Consider the following 4,855-nt stretch of genomic DNA (forward strand, 5'->3'; position numbering starts at 1 on the left):
TAGTCGGAATGGGGATTCCTGTTGTAGAGTGCGGGGTTGTCCGATATGCCCATAATACCTGGGGGAGTTCATCGGCCATGCCCTTTGGCCTCTTGGAGTCTTCGTTTAACCGGCCAAGATGACTTTATTTGCGGCCTCTGCTTGTCCATTGGCTTGCGGGTGTTCGACCGATGTGAACTGCTGTTTGATTTTTAGCTCGGCCACCAAGTTCTGAAAACTTGTGTCTGTGAACTGTGTTCCATTGTCTGTTGTGATGGAGTAGGGGACTCCGAACCTCGTGACGATGTTTTTGTATAGGAATTTACGGCTTTTCTGAGCCGTAATAGTGGCTAAGGGTTCAGCCTCGATCCACTTTGTGAAGTAGTCGACCCCTACTATGAGGTACTTGACTTGCCCCGGTCCTTGTGGGAATGGGCCGAGTAGGTCGAGTCCCCACTTTGCGAAGGGCCATGGTGCGGTGATGCTTATGAGGTCTTCGGGCGGTGCTTTGTGAAAATTGGCGTTTTTTTGGCAGGGGGGGCATATTTTCACAAACTCTGCCGCGTCTCTTTGCAAGGTCGGCCAGTAGAACCCGGCTCTGACTATTTCTTGGACAGGGCCCGGGCTCCGAGATGGTTCCCACACATGCCTTTGTGGACTTCTTCGAGGACGCTCTTTGTTTCTGTGGTCGGGACGCACCTCAGGAGGGGGTTTGAGATCCTCTTCTGTATAATACGTCGTGGATTAACGTGTAGTTCTGGGCGTCTTTTGTAAGCCTTTTAGCTTCTTTTCATTCGGCGGGGAGAGTTCCCGATTTCAGATAGTTGAGTATGGGGGTTATCCATCCTTGTTGTTGCCCGGATATATTTAGTATTTCTTCCTCCCTTAACACGGAGGGGGATTGTAGAGTTTCTTGGAGGAGACTTCTGTTGTTCCCTCCGGGCTTGGTGCTAGCAAGTTTTGAGAGGGCGTCTGCCCGGGCATTTTGCTCCCGGGGTATGTGCTGGATTTGTATTTCCGGGAAGTGTCGTAATTGCGCCTGTGTTTGGTCCAGGTATTTTTTCATAGTAGGGTCTTTGGCCTGGTAGCTTCCATTTACTTGTGATGTGACGACCTGGGAGTCGCTGAAGATCGTGATCCTCTTTGCTCTGACCTCTTCGGCTAGTTTTAGTCCCGCTAGTAGGGCTTCGTATTCGGCTTGGTTATTTGAGGCCTGGAACTCGAATTTTAGGGATAGCTCAATCCGTGTTCCTTGATCGCTTTCGAGTATAACACCGGCCCCGCTTCCTGTTTGTTTGAGGATCCGTCGACATACAGATTCCATGAGAGTGGGGTTCCCGGGGTCTCAGTGTATTCTGCGACGAAGTCGGCTAGGTATTGAGATTTTTATGGCAGTCCGGGCTTCATAGTGGAGGTCGAACTCGGACAATTCCACCGCCCATTGTAGGATTCGTCCTGCCATGTCTGTCTTTTGTAGGATGTGTCTCATGGGTTGGTTTGTCCGGACTTTGATGGTGTGGGCTTGAAAGTAGGGGCGGAGTCTCCGAGCTGTGAACACTAGTGCATAGGCGAATTTCTCTATTTTCTGATAGTTTAATTCGGCCCCTTGTAGTGCTTTGCTTACGAAGTATATGGGGTGTTGCCCCTCCTCATTTTCTCGTATTAGTGCCGAGGCGACTGCCGATGTCCGACCGAGGTATAGTACGAGCTCTTCCCCTTTTAGAGGTCGGGTTAAGATTGGTGGCTGCCCGAGGAATTCCTTGAATTCTTGGAAGGCTTTTTCGCATTCCGGGGTCCAAGAGAAGGGTTTCCCTTTCTTTAGGAGTGAGTAGAGAGGGAGTGATCTTATCGCTGATCCTGCCAAGAATCTTGATAGGGCGGCTAGTCTCCCATTTAGTTGTTGTACTTCTTTGACACACGTCGGGCTTTCATATTGAGTATTGCTTGGCATTTGTCCGGGTTTGCTTCGATGCCTCTCTGAGTCAGCATGAAGCCTAAGAACTTCCCGGCTTCTGCGGCGAAGGTGCACTTTGTCGGGTTAAGTCTCATGTTGTGTTTCCGGAGGGTGTCGAAGATACTGCTGAGGTCGGCCACCAAGTTTCTGTCTTCTTGTGTCTTTACTAGCATGTCGTCGGCGTACACCTCTAGCTGTAGCCCGATGTGTTCTGAGAACACTTTGTTCATTAGCCTCTGGTAGGTTGCCCCTGCGTTCTTCAGCCCGAAGGGCATTACTACGTAGCAGTAGTTTGCCCTTGGGGTTATGAACGAGGTCTTTTCTTGGTCGGGTCCATACATCGGGATTTGATTGTATCCCGAGTATGCATCCATGAAGGAGAGGTATCTGTAGCCCGAAGCGGCATCGACTAAGGCGTCGATGTTCGGTAGTGGATATGGATCTTTGGGGCAGGCTTTGTTGAGATCCGTGTAGTCGACGCACATCCTCCATTTTCCATTGGGCTTCTTCACTAGGACCACGTTTGCGAGCCATAGGGGGTACTTTACTTCCCTAATGAACCCTGCATCTAGTAGTGCTTGCACTTGTTCTTCTATTGCTTGCATGCGTTCGGGCCCGAGCTTCCTGCGTCTTTGTTGGACAGGTCGGGATCCCGGGTATACTGATAGCTTATGGCACATCAGGTCGGGGCTTATGCCTGGTATATCGGAGGCTTTCCAGGCGAAGAGGTCGGAATTCTCCCTTAAGAGGGTTGTGAGTTCCTCCTTTAGGCCTGCCTCGAGGTTTGCCCCTATGTTTGTTACTTTCTCGGGTGTGTTCCCGATCTGGATCTTTTCGGTCTCCTTCTGGTTGTGGCCGAAGATCTTCTCGGGCTTGGACTCGCCCGAGTTCTATTGTGTTGACCTCTTTCCCTTTTAGGCTCAGGCTTTCGTTGTAGCATCGTCGTGCTAGTTTTTGGTCGCCTTTTAGGGTAGCGATTCCCTTTGCGGTAGGGAACTTCATACAGAGGTGTGGGGTCGAGACTATAGCCGCTAGTCTGTTTAGGGTGGTCGTCCGATGAGGGCATTGTATGCTGAAGTGACGTCGACTACAATGTAGTCGATGCTTAGTGTTTTGGTTTGCTCGCCTTTTCCAAAGGTAGTGTGTAATGAGATGTATCCCAAGGGGCGGATCGGGGTATCTCCTAGTCCAAACAGGTCAGTGGGATAGGCTTTTAGCTCTTTTTCTTCGAGTCCGAGCTTGTCGAAGGCTGCTTTGAACAGGATATCTGCTGAGCTTCCTTGGTCGATCAGGGTTCGATGTAAGTTGGCGTTGGCTAGGATGACGGTGATCACCATAGGGTCGTCGTGTCCGGGTATTATTCCAAGAGCATCTTCTCGGGTAAGTGAGATAGTAGGTAACTCGGGTAAGGGGCTGTCTTCTCGGACATGGTAGACTTCTTTGAGGTGTCTCTTCCGTGAGGATTTGGATGTCCCTCCCCTGCGAAACCTCCGTTTATCATGTGTATGTGCCTTTCAGGAGTTCGCGGGGTTCGTGTTTGCTCGGCCCGATCTTCGTTATCTCCCGTCTTCTCTTTCTGGTTTCTTCTCCTTTCTCAGCTATGTATCTGTCGAGTTTTCCTCTCTGGCTAGCTTTTCTATAACATTCTTTAAGTCGTGGCAGTCGTTAGTAGAGTGGCCGTAGAGTCTGTGATATTCGCAGTACTCGGACCGATCTTCCTGCTCTCTTGTGCTTCAGAGGTTTGGGTGGTGGGATCTTCTCGGTGTGGCATACTTCTCTGTAGACGTCTACCAGGGAGACTCGGAGGGGAATGTAGCTGTGGTATTTTCGTGGCTTGTCCGAGTTGGATTCTTCTTTCTTTTTCTGTTCCCGATCTCGATCTCGGGGTGGGTAGGTTGACTCCTTCCTGGAAGAGTCTCTCAGCTGGGAGGTTTCTTCCATGTTGATATACTTTCCTGCCCGTTCTTGTACTTCGTATAAGGAAGTCGGGTATCTTTTGGATAGGGATTGGCTAAACGGTCCTTCTTTTAGGCCGTTTGCTAGTCCCATGATGGCTGCTTCCGTGGACAAGTGTTGTATGTCCAGGCAGGCCTTGTTGAATCGCTCCATGTACTCTCTGAGAGTTTCTCGGTTGCCTTGTTTGATCCCGAGTAGGCTGGGGGCATGTTTTGCCTTGTCCTTTTGAATAGAGAACCTTGTTAAGAATTTTTTGGTCAGGTCTTCAAAGCTGGAGATTGATCCTGGTGGCAGGTTGTCGAACCACTTCATGGCTGACTTAGTGAGAGTGGTGGGGAAGGCTTTGCATCGAATCGCGTCGGAGGCGTCGACTAAGTACATTCTGCTTCTGAAATTGCTGAGGTGATGACTTGGATCGGTGGTGCCGTCGTAGAGGTCCATATCTGGTGGTTTGAAGTTTCGCGGTACCTTCTCTTTCATGATCTCTTGTGTGAAGGGATCATGGTTGCTTTCGGGAGTGGTGCCGTGTTCCGTCCTATCTTTTAGGTTGGCCTCTATCTTCCGCAGTTTTTCTTCCAATTCTCTGCGTTTGCGAGCTTCCCTTCTCAGATCCTGTTCAGTTTCCTTCTGCTCTTTGCGTCCTCTTCGAGTTGTCTCAGCGGCTTTGTTGTGCCCGAAACTGTTTCCAGAATCTCCGAACTTTTTTCTCTTTCGGGATTTTGTGGATCTTTGTCTGGGGGTGATGTCTTTGGGCGATTCTGTTTGTTTCCTCCTGGAGTGCGTGGTGATAGAGGGCTGTCCGGCCGTTCTCCGGTGTCAACTCCTCTTCTTGTTCTGATGTAGCGTGGTTATTGTTGGGAGGGTCGTCCGCCATGGTAAAGGGATGACTTCCAGGGTCCCCGGCAACGGCGCCAATGTTCCGAGGGTTACCTGAAACGTGTAGCTCGGTCTTCTGGCAAGGCCCGA

The sequence above is a fragment of the Arachis stenosperma genome, chromosome 10 (genome assembly GCF_014773155.1).
Source record: "Arachis stenosperma cultivar V10309 chromosome 10, arast.V10309.gnm1.PFL2, whole genome shotgun sequence".
Classification (NCBI taxonomy): domain Eukaryota; kingdom Viridiplantae; phylum Streptophyta; class Magnoliopsida; order Fabales; family Fabaceae; genus Arachis; species Arachis stenosperma.